We start from the raw sequence: 11,667 nt of genomic DNA on the forward strand, positions 1-11,667 counted from the left end.
GAGGACGGCGAGGTCCGGCGATGGAGCGCTCCGGGCGGGGGGCGGGGGGGCGGCGTCGGGCGACCTCCTCCTCTCGATCCCGATACAATCGGGGGAGAGGGAGGGGAGATATTTTCGGGGGAGTGGGTGGCGTGTCGGTGGGGGGGTCTGGTGGAGTGGGGGCGAGGTTATAGGCGGGGGTGGGCCTTGGCCCAGTTGGGCCTGTGGCCTGCCGGGCCAAAGCCCCGAGGGGCAGGGGGCTTTTTCCTTTTTTTTTAGTTTTAGTTTTAGTTTTTCTGTTTTTGTATTTTCTTTCTTTTACTTATTTTCTATTCTGTTTTATTTCATTTTAAATCATTTAGGCATTTCCTAAAAATGTGTTTACTTCACCATAATTACCAGTGCAATATTTGGCACCCACCGAACATTTTTGGTTTCAACTTTTAAAAACTTTTGTTGTTTGCCATTTTCTAAATTGATTTTTAAATCGGTTTGAACTAACGACAGTTTAGCGACAGTAATCACCGATGACATGGCATCATTAGGAGAGTTTTACTGTAGCCTAATTATCCGGGCGTTACAACTACCTACTTTATTTTAGTAAGAAATTAATAAAACTAGTTTATTTTTAGTAAATGCTTAGTTGAATTAATAGAACTAGTTTATTTAGTTGAATTAATAGAACTAGTAAGTGTTTAATGTTTCACCTATATGTGAACATATGTTAGATATTAATGTCAAATGTTAGATGAATTTGATATAAATTATATGTTAGATATATATTTAATTTAGTTATATGAGATTTGATTATCTAATTAACAATTTATTATATAGACCTAGCTACCTTATTTTTAGTAAGAAAATTAATAGAACTAGTTTAGTTGAATTAGTTGAATTAATTAGTTGAACTAGTTAGTTGAATTAGTTGAGCTACTTTATTTAGGTATATTTTCGTAAGTGCTTAATTGAATTAGTTCAATTAATTAGTTAAACTGGTTGATTTAACAGAATTAGTTGAATTAATAGAACTAATAAGTCTTTAATGTTTCACCTATGAACATAGGAATGTCTTCTGACGACGAACACGATTTCATTATGTGCGAATACTGCGAAGATCAGCGTGGCTTATGCGGCAGAAATTTTCTAGTTGATGATAGACGCTTCAACGTCAAGCTGGATGAGAATTTCGAAGTGGATACAGTAAGTCACAATGACAAGTCTTTTTTCGTAATTAAGCATGACTTATGCTTTATTTGCTTCAACTTTTAATTTTAATTTTTCACTATTCTACTAGTGTATCCCCTGCCATGCAAGAATTTTTGTCTTTGATAAGATAGGTTTCAGTCCTAACGAAACTATGGAGGTAAAAAGAGTTTACTTGAAGACCGAGCATGGTTATACCTTCAAAGTCAAATTATACAATGCAGACACATACACCTATTTTGAATGCAAAACTTGGTAAGCACTATGCAAGGCTTATGCATTTGAGCCTGATATGGTTATCACCTTTGATATTCGTCCGGAAGATGATATTGAAGGTAATAGAGACATATGGGTCGATGTGCAGACGCCTCCAGTTCTACCATTATGTGAGTTTCTCAACCATATTTATGTCTTCGATATGAGATTATTTGAACCAGTTGAATAATTAATAGATCTCAATTTATATTGACAGCTTATTTCTAATCAAGCAAACATGTCCGGCGCTTGGTAGATAGGACCGTCCACTGTCCTGGGGCTGAACTAAACTGCGAGGAGACAAGTCATTATGTTTCATGGCTTGAGGATCTTGATGATGTCAAGACAAAAAAAATTCCTGCACTTAGAAATGTTAGTACTCAAAACGTGCGACCAATAGTGTTCGTACTGAACTACGGTCACATATATTTAGGAAAGATGGTAAGATTTCTACGATTTCTCCTCAGTGCATCTTCTGCATACATTATTTTTTTAAGCTAAACTTCATTGCTGAGTATGTTACTATACGATGTTCTTCAACAGGGACTCCCGATGAATGTTGTGCCTGATTGGATCGAGACTAAAGGTACCATGAATATTGTTAGCTTACGGCCAAGATATCCTACAATGCACTTTAGTGCATTCAGGATTTCTAATAGCGAGGAATGCTTAATAGTAAAAGACTGGAGCAAAATTGTGAACGATCGCAGAGAAGTACTAGGGGGCAGCAATCAGAAGCGCAACCCACGATTAGGAGACAGGTTCATCTGCATGCTCCAATATGATGAATCAGGAAAGCTATACATGTTCTATGCTATTTTACCTGAGAGAGAGCAGCAGGAGTGACTAATTAGCTAGTTCATGCTCTTAGTACTTGTCCTCTCATGTCCGTGTTCTTCGTCCTGAACTTAATCTCAAAGAGTGATTTGCTTTTGTGGTGTTATGAATGCTTATAATATCATTACCAAGTTGAACTCGATGATATCTTTGCTTCTGGTACAAGTGAATGTTTCTTCTTTAAGCTAGTGTTGGTGGTGATTAGATAGCGGTAATGACTATATGATGATTAAGTAGTGGTAATGAGATGACTATTATATGATGATTTTTAGCTAGCTATGAAAACTGTTGTTGGTGATGATATATAGGATGCAAGAGTTTTTATATTAATATGATGATGATGAGTTATTATATCATTTATGAAAGAAACCGCACATTAGTTTCAACTGGATGGATTCTAGCTAAGTGATCAAGTATATGCCATATCCATATTACCTCGATCACTTAATTAGGTGATCAAGTATATATAATATGGATATGACATATACTTGATGACTTAGCTAGGATCCGATTACATCCAGTCAAACTAATCTGCGGTACATTCACCTAATGATTTAACAACTCATTATAATATAAAACAATCACTAAATTAAATTGAAAACACAAAATTAAAGTAAAAATAAAAATAAAACCAAAACACACCCAAACATTTAGTACCGGTTGGTGTTACCAACCGGTACTAATGTCCTACGCGCCCACGGAGCTGGCTCGTGCCACGTGGTTGCCCTTTAGCACCGGTTCGTGCTGAACTAGTACTAAAGGGGGGGGGCTTTAGTGCCGGTTACCGAATTGGCACTAAAGGGCCTTATGAACCGGTGCTATTGCCCGGTTCTGCACTAGTGAATGGAGAATTGAAACCTTGCTACGTCTTGAGCTTGCGTTGGTTTTCCCCAAAGAGGAAGGGATGATGCAGTAGAGTAGCGTAAGTATTTCCCTCAGTTTTTGAGAACCAAGGTATCAATCCAGTAGGAGCCCATGCTCAAGTCCCTCGTACCTGCACAAAGCGATAGCTACTCGCAACCAACGCGATTAGGGGTTATCAAGCCCTTCACGGTCACTTACGAGAGTGAAATCTGATAGATAGAATATTTTTGGTATTTTTGATATAAAGATGCAAAGTAAAAAGTAAAAGCAAAGTAAATAGCAAAACAATATAAAAGTGATGGAGATTGATATGATGAGAATAGACCCGGGGGCCATAGGTTTCACTAGTGGCTTCTCTCAAGAGCATAAGTATTCTACGGTGGGTGAACAAATTACTGTTGAGCAATTGATAGAATTGAGCATAATTATGAGAATATCTAGGCATGATCATGTATATAGGCATCACGTCTGTGACAAGTAGATCGAAACGATTCTGCATCTACTACTATTACTCCACTCATCGACCGCTATCCAGCATGCATCTAGAGTATTAAGTTAAAAACAGAGTAACGCCTTAAGCAAGATGACATGATGTAGAGAGATAAATTCATGCAATATGAAATAAACCCCATCTTGTTATCCTCGATGGAAATGATACAATACGTGCCTTGCTGCCCCTTCTGTCACTGAGTAAGGACACCGCAAGATCGAACCCAAAGCTAAGCACTTCTCCCATGGCAAGAACTACCAATCTAGTTGGCCAAACCAAACGGATAATTCAAAGAGACTTGCAAAGATAACTAATCATGCATAAAAGAATTCAGAGAAGATTCAAATATTATTCATAGATAGACTTAATCATAAACCCACAATTCATCGGTCTCAACAAACACACCGCAAAAAGGAGATTACATCGAATAGATCTCCACAAGAGAGGGGGAGAACTTTGTATTGAGATTCAAAGAGAGAGAAGAAGCCATCTAGCTACTAACTATGGACCCGAAGGTCTGAGGTAAACTACTCACACTTCATCGGAGGGGCTAGGATGATGTAGAAGCCCTCCGTGATGACGGCCCTCTTCCGGCGGAGCTCCGGAACAGGCCCCAAGATGGGATCTCGTGGATACAGAAAGTTGCGGCGGTGGAATTAGGTTTTTGGCTCCTGTTCTGATCGTTTGGGGGTACGTGTGTATATATAGGAGGAAGGAGTACGTCGGTGGCGCACCGAGGGGCCCACGAGGCAGGGGGCGCGCCCCCCACCCTCGTGACCACCTCTTTGATCCCTTGCAGTAGGGTCCAAGTCTCCTGGATCACGTTCGGTGAGAAAATCACGTTTCCGAAGATTTTATTCCGTTTGGACTCCGTTTGATATTCTGTTTATCCGAAACACTGAAATAGGCAAAAAACAACAATTTTGGGTTGGGCCTCCGGTTAATAGGTTAGTCCCAAAAATAATATAAAAGTGGAAAATAAAGCCCAATATAGTCCAAAACAGTAAATAATATAGCATGGAGCAATTAAAAATTATAGATACGTTGGAGACGTATCAGGCATCCCCAAGCTTAATTCCTGCTCGTCCTCGAGTAGGTAAATGATAAAAAGAGAATTTTTGATGCGGAGTGCTACTTGGCATAATTTCAATGCAAATCTTCTTAATTGTGGTATGAATATTCAGATTAGAATGATTCAAGACAAAAGTTTATATTGACATAAGAAATAATAATACTTCAAGCATACTAACAAAGCAATTATGTCTTCTCAAAATAACATGGCCAAAGAAAGTTATCCCTACAAAATCATATAGTCTAGCTATGATCCATCTTACCCACACAAAGTATTTAAATCATGCACAACCCCGATGACAAGCCAAGCAATTGTTTCATACTCTAACTTTTTCAAAACTTTTTCAATCTTCACACAATACATGAGCGTGAGCCATGGATATAGAACTATAGGTGGAATAGAATGGTGGTTGTGGAGAAGACAAAAAGGAAAAGATAGTCTCACATCGACTACGCGTATCAACGGGCTATGGAGATGCCCATCAATAGATATCAATGTGAGTGAGTAGGGATTGCCATGCAACGGATGCACTAGAGCTATAAATGTATGAAAGCTCAACAAAAAAAACTAGTGGGTGTGCATCCAACTTTCTTGCTCATGAAGACCTAGGGCAATTTGAGGAAGCCCATCATTGGAATATACGAGCCAAGTTCTATAACATAAAATTCCCACTAGTAAATGAAAGTGACAACATATGAGACTCTCTATATGAAGAACATGGTGCTACTTTGAAGCACAATATATGAAAGTTGCTATATATGGTGCTACTTTGAAGCACAAGTGTGGAAAAAAGGATAGTAGCATTGCCCCTTTTTTATTTATTTATATTTTTTTGGGCCTTCTTTTTTTTTCTTTGGCCTTCCCCTTTTTTGGGACAATGCTCTATTGAATGATGATCATCACACTTCTATTTATTTACAACTCAATGATTACAACTCGATACTAAAACAAAGTATGACTCTATATGAATGCCTTCGGCGGTGTACCGGGATATGCAATGAATAACAAGTGACAAGTATGAAAGAATTATGAACGGTGTCTTTGCCACAAATACTATGTCAATTACATGATCATGCTAAGCAATATGACAATGATGGAGGTGTCATGATGAACTAGATGGTGGAAAGTTGCATGGCAATATATCTCGGAATGGCTATGGAAATGCCATAACAGGTAGGTATGGTGGCTGTTTTGAGGAAGGTATATGGTAGGTGTATGATACCGGCGAAAGTTGCGCGGTATTAGAGAGGCTAGCAAGGGTGGAAGGGTGGGAGTGCGTATAATCCATGGACTCAACATTAGTCATAAAGAACTCATATACTTCTTGCAAAAATTTAGAAGTTATCAAAGCAAAGTATTACGCGCATGCTCCTAGGGGGATAGATTGGTAGGAAAAGACCATCGCTCGTCCCCGACCGCCACTCATAAGGAAGACAATCAATAAATAAATCATGCTCCGACTTCATCGCATAACGGTTCACCATACGTGCATGCTACGGGAATCACAAACTTCAACACAAGTATTCTCTAAATTCACAACTACTCAACTAGCATGACTTTAATATTGTCAACTCCATATCTCAAAACAATTATCATGCTTCAATCTTTTCTTAGTATTCAACACACTCAAAAGAAAGTTTCACAAATCTTGAATACCAAGCATATTATTATTAGGCAAATTACCATGCTATTAAGAGACTCTCCAATTAATTTAAGTGAAGCATGAGAGATTTATAGTTTCTTTAAAATGAATCCACCACCGTGCTCTAAAAAGATCTAAGTGAAGCACATAGAGCAAAATTATCTAGCTCAAAAGATATAAGTGAAGCACATAGAGTAAAATTATCTAGCTCAAAAGATATAAATGAAGCACATAGAGCAAAATTATCTAGCTCAAAAGATATAAGTGAAGCACATAGAGCAAAATTATCTAGCTCAAAAGATATAAGTGAAGCACATAGAGTATTCTATCAAATTTTAATTCATGTATGGCTCTCTCAAAAGGTGTGTACAGCAAGGATGAGTGTGGCATACTAACAAACAAATACACAAATAATACAAGATGCTCCAAGCAAAACACATATCATGTCGGTGAATAAAAATATAGCTCCAAGTAAATTCCCGATGGAAGTGGACGAAAGAGGGGATGCCTTCCGGGGAATCCCCAAGCTTTGACTTTTTGGTGTCCTTGGATTATCTTGGGGGTGCCAAGGGAATCCCCAAGCTTAGGCTCTTTCCACTCCTTGTTCCATGATCCATCAAAAGAATTCACCCAAAACTTTAAAACTTCACAACACAAAACTCAAAATAGAAAACTCGTGAGCTCCGTTAGCGAAAGAAAACAAAAGACCACTTCAAGGTACTGTAATGAACTCATTCTTTATTTATATTGGTGTTAAACCTACTGTATTCCAACTTCTCGATGGATTATAAACTATTTTACTAGCCATAGATTCATCAAAATAAGCAAACAACACACGAAAAACAGAATCTGTCAAAAACAGAACAGTCTGTAGTAATCGGTAGCTAGCGCAAGATCTGGAACCCCAAAAATTGTTAAATAAATTTCTGGACGTGAGGAATTTATCTATTAATCATCTGAAAAAATAATTAACTAAATATCACTCCTCAAATAAAAATGACAGCAGTTCTCGTGAGCGCTAAAGTTTCTGTTTTTTACAGCAAGTTCAACAAGACTTTCCCCAAGTCTTCCCAACGGTTCTACTTGGCACAAACACTAATTAAACACAGAAAACACAACCAAAACAGAGGCTAAATAATTTATTTATTACTAAACAGGAACAAAAAGCAAGGAATAAAAATAAAATTGGGTTGCCTCCCAACAAGCGCTATCGTTTAACGCCCCTAGCTAGGCATAACGAGCAAGAATAGATCTAGGTATTGCCATAGTAATAAGATAGATTGGTGAAACTCATTTTATATTCTCTACGTTCGGCAGCAAGTTTTCTTTGAGGCAAGCAAAAGTAATCAAAAGGACTAAATTTAACGGGACAAAAGTCCCCAAGATCAACCTTGGGAGGTATAGGTTCCTCCTTCGGTCCTTCATAATGCACAACCAATTCATCATTATAAGCATTCTTTTGACAGAACTTTGTGAGCCTATATTCAAGAGAATATCCTAGTTCATTATTTCGAATAGACAAATCATCATTAAGTTCAGAAATTCTATCAACTAAAACATTGGTAGGAACCCTTCTTCTAAGATTTTCATTAAAAGCAACATAATCTGGAGATTGGAAACACATTATTTCTTCTTGATCAAAGAGGATAGCCTCTATGGGAGGACGGCAAGCGTCCACCCTATAATGCGCAAAGATTTCTTTGGCTTCTCTTATTATGAATCTAAACTCATGAGCCAAAAAGATAGTAGCGGCACGCTTAACAGAAGAATGCTCAATATTAGAAAATTCCAGAAAAATCCTTTGTATGGAAGGATGCATGTGCATGAATTGTCTTTCAAGTTCAACTACAAGCATAGCAATAGCGTCTACAAGACTACTAGTTCTGTGAAGAATAGAACTACCCATAGAAGGTAAAACACCGGCACAAGTAAAGAAATCTTGAATAACTCCTTTTCCAATAATATTACCACTACCAACACAGAATTTTTTTGTATGAAAGATGGTAGGTTCTTTAGCAGGAGCATCAGAACTTTCCATGATATTGTTGTCGCCCATATTGGCGATAACATCCCCAATTTCAGACATAACGACAAGCAAGCAAACTAGCACACGAGCAAACAAAAAGGCAAATAGAGAGGGAGGCTAGAGAGAGAGGGCGAATAAAACGGCAAGGGTGAATTGGGGGGAGAGGAAAAAAGAGGCAAATGGCAAATAATGTAATGCGAGAGATAGGGATTGTGATGGGTACTTGGTATATTGACTTTTTGTGTAGACTCCCCAGCAACGGCGCCAGAAATCCTTCTTGCTACGTCTTGAGCTTGCATTGGTTTTCCCCGAAGAGGAACGGATGATGCAGCAGAGTAGCGTAAGTATTTCCCTTAGTTTTTGAAAACCAAGGTATCAATCCAGTAGGAGCCCATGCTCAAGTCCCTCGTACCTGCACAAAGCGATAGCTACTCGCAACCAACGTGATTAGGGGTTGTCAAGCCCTTCACGATCACTTACGAGAGTGAAATCTGATAGATAGAATATTTTTGGTATTTTTGATATAAAGATGCAAAGTAAAAAGTAAAAGCAAAGTAAATAGCAAAACAATATAAAAGTGATGGAGATTGATATGATGAGAATAGACCCGGGGGCCATAGGTTTCACTAGTGGCTTCTCTCAAGAGCATAAGTATTCTACGGTGGGTGAACAAATTACTGTTGAGCAATTGATAGAATTGAGCATAATTATGAGAATATCTAGGCATGATCATGTATATAGGCATCACGTCTATGACAAGTAGATCGAAACGATTCTGCATCTACTACTATTACTCCACTCATCGACCGCTATCCAGCATGCATCTAGAGTATTAAGTTAAAAACAGAGTAACGCCTTAAGCAAGATGACATGATGTAGAGAGATAAATTCATGCAATATGAAATAAACCCCATCTTGTTATCCTCGATGGCAACGATACAATACGTGCCTTGCTGCCCCTTCTGTCACTGAGTAAGGACACCGCAAGATCGAACCCAAAGCTAAGCACTTCTCCCATGGCAAGAACTACCAATCTAGTTGGCCAAACCAAACGGATAATTCGAGCAGACTTGCAAAGATAACCAATCATGCATAAAAGAATTCAGAGAAGATTCAAATATTATTCATAGATAGACTTAATCATAAACCCACAATTCATCGGTCTCAACAAATACGCCGCAAAAAGGAGATTACATCGAATAGATCTCCACAAGAGAGGGGGAGAACTTTGTATTGAGATTCAAAGAGAGAGAAGAAGCCATCTAGCTACTAACTATGGACCCGAAGGTCTGAGGTAAACTACTCACACTTCATCGGAGGGGCTAGGATGATGTAGAAGCCCTTCGTGATGACGGCCCTCTTCCGGCGGAGCTCCGGAACAGGCCCCAAGATGGGATCTCGTGGATACAGAAAGTTGCGGCGGTGGAATTAGGTTTTTGGCTCCTGTTTTGATCGTTTGGGGGTACGTGTGTATATATAGGAGGAAGGAGTACGTCGGTGGAGCACCGAGGGGCCCACGAGGCAGGGGGCGCACCCTAGGGGGGGCCACCGTCGTGACCACCTCTTTGGTCCCTTGCAGTAGGGTCCAAGTCTCCTGGATCACGTTCGGTGAGAAAATCACGTTTCCGAAGATTTTATTCCGTTTGGACTCCGTTTGATATTCTGTTTATCCGAAACACTGAAATAGGCAAAAAAAAAACAGCAATTCTGGGCTGGGCCTTCGGTTAATAGGTTAGTCCCAAAAATAATATAAAAGTGGAAAATAAAGCCCAATATAGTCCAAAACAGTAGATAATATAGCATGGAGCAATCAAAAAATATAGATACGTTGGAGACGTATCAAACCTGTTTATGGAGGTGTGTACTGAAGGAAATATGCCCTAGAAGCAATAATAAAGTTGTTATTTTATATTTCCTTGTTCAAGATAAAGGTTTATTATTCATGTTAGAATTGTATTGATCAGAAACTTAAATACATGTGTGAATACATAAATAAATACCGTGTCCCTAGTAAGTCTCTACTCGACTAGCTCATTGATCAAAGATGGTTAAGGTTTCCCAACCATAGGCGTGTGTTTTCACTTGATAACGGGATCACATCATTAGGAGAATGATGTGATGGACAAGACCCATCTGTTAGCTTAGCATATGATCGTTTAGTTTATTGCTATTGCTTTCTTAATGTCAAATACATATTCCTTCGACTATGAGATTATGCAACTCCCGGATACCGGAGGAATATGTTGTGTGCTATCAAACATCACAACGTAATTGGGTGATCATAAATATGCTCTACAGGTATCTTCGAAGGTGTTTGTTGAGTTGGCATAGATCGAGATTAGGATTTGTCACTCCGTGTATTAGAGAGGTATCTCTGGGCCCTCTCGGTAATACACAACATAAGAAGCCATGCTAGCAAAATGACTAATGAATTAGTTGCAAGATGATGTATTACGGAAAAAGTAAAGAGACTTGACAGTAATGAGTTTGAACTAGGTATGAAGATATCGACGATCAAATCTCGGGCAAGTAACATACGGATAGACAAAGGGAGTTACATATGTTGTCATAAGGTTCGGCCGATAAAGATCTTCGTAGAATATATAGGAGCCAATATGGGCATCCAAGTTCCGTCATTGGTTATTGACCGGAGAGGTGTCTCGGTCATGTCTACATAGTTCTCGAACCCGTAGGGTCCGAACGCTCAACGTTCGTTGATGATATATTGTTATATGAGTTATATGATTTGGTCACCGAATGTGTTTGGAGTCCCAGATGAGATCACAGACTTGACGAGGAGCTCCAGAATGGTCCGGAGGTAAATATTGATATATAGGACGATGATATTCGGACACCGAAAGAGTTTCGGAGTGCACCGGATAGTCATCGGGTCACTAGAGGGGGTTCTGGGAACCCCCGGGAGGTCTATGGGCCTAATGGGCCAAGGGGAGAGACACACCAGCCCACAGAGGGGCTGGCGCACCCCTCTCGCTGGTCACCGGCCCTGAGGAAGGAACGGGGGGAGAGGAAAGGGGGGGCACCCTCCCCTGCCTTTCCCCGCGCGCCTAGAAAGGCAAGGGGGCGCGGCTAGGGGCAGGACCCCAAGTGGGATTCGGCCCCACTTGGGGCGCCTCCTAGCTGCTCCTCCCTCCCCCCACCCCTATATATATATAGGGCCCGATTATATATATACTATATATATAGTAGCACTATTCTAATTCCAGGATTAGAATAGTTATTTGGATCACGATCCGCCCTATATAGGGCCCGATTAGGTGTTCCGAACAAAAAAACATCAG

The sequence above is a fragment of the Triticum dicoccoides genome, chromosome 5A (genome assembly GCF_002162155.2).
Source record: "Triticum dicoccoides isolate Atlit2015 ecotype Zavitan chromosome 5A, WEW_v2.0, whole genome shotgun sequence".
In the NCBI taxonomy this organism is placed as follows: Eukaryota; Viridiplantae; Streptophyta; class Magnoliopsida; order Poales; family Poaceae; genus Triticum; species Triticum dicoccoides.